Source organism: Piliocolobus tephrosceles, chromosome 1 (genome assembly GCF_002776525.5).
Source record: "Piliocolobus tephrosceles isolate RC106 chromosome 1, ASM277652v3, whole genome shotgun sequence".
Lineage (NCBI taxonomy): Eukaryota > Metazoa > Chordata > Mammalia > Primates > Cercopithecidae > Piliocolobus > Piliocolobus tephrosceles.
In genome coordinates, this window is record NC_045434.1 from 132,823,086 (window position 1) to 132,824,203 (window position 1,118).

General features: G+C 48.3%; 1 pseudogene; it reads right to left on the reverse strand.

Annotated features, from left to right (window-relative positions):
- Nucleotides 1-592: 592 nt before the first annotated feature.
- LOC111539237 lies at nucleotides 593-1,110 on the reverse strand (annotated as a pseudogene).
- Between the last annotated feature and the right edge of the window lie 8 nt (nucleotides 1,111-1,118).

Below are 1,118 nucleotides of genomic sequence, written 5' to 3' on the forward strand. Positions count from 1 at the left end.
CCTTCCTTCCTTCCTTCCTTCCTTCCTTCCTTCCTTCCTTCCTTCCTCTCTCTCTCTCTCTCTCTCTCTTTCTTTTTTTCATACATTTTTTCTTCCTCCTGGGCCTGGCAGGCTAGGAGCAGAATACAGATGAAACCACTGGAACATGTGGGACTGGAGTAGCCTGATGTTTGACTGCTTGGGTGGTAACTGTGAATGGGTGGACCAGGGTGTGTAGTGAGTGGAGTCGTCCTCCCAGAACTGAGAGAGGGCCCTTGGGGCATGCGAGCAATGCAAGTGTTGAGGTTGGCACAGATACAAGAGTGAGGTTATGGTGTGAGAGTGAGATGGGTATGGTGGGGTGGGGTGACTGTTGGAAGAGCGTGTTAGCATGTTTTAGATGCGGGCCAACTCAGGGCATGGCATGTTGGGGCACATTTGACCCTGGATGTTGACTGAGAAGCTGGGTGCCAAGGGCTTGAAGAACAAAAGGCCCATGAGTCAGCAGGACCCATGAAGATGTGACTGCAAACAGGATCAGCACTGGAAGAGGCTGAGGCTCCAAGGTGACTCCTATAGCAAGGCAGTGAAGGGGCAGGCCTGGGTTTCCCATTTAGAAATACATTGTCAGCTGCAGCCACTCTTGGATATTTACTTGGAGAGGGTCTAGTTTCATCTTTGTAAAGAGATTTCAAGGCATGGAACAAAGCATCTGACTTGATCAAGCAGCTGATAAAGTTGTCAAAATCCATGTTCCCTCCTTCATCCAAGTAGTGTCAGAATATTATGTTGTAGTTGTTCATTCAGGTGGAACCCTGCTGCCCCAAAGGCCCCTGCAAGTTCACTGCTGCAAATGGTTCCGGATCAGTCAACATCAAACTGCTTGTATATTGTCTGTCACCTTTTGATGTTGTTCCACAGGTACTTGAATTCCTCAAAGTCCAGCTTGCCTGTGATGTCACTATCCATCATGGCCACCACGCTTTGACATGTATCAATGCCAAAACCATGAGTCTTCAGTTCAGTCCTACTGATAACAACCTTGTTGAGAACATTCATCAGTTCTGTGCCACTGACCTTGATGTCATCTCTAGCCAACTGGGCAAAGACTCTCCAGAACTGATGGACCTCCTCACTCT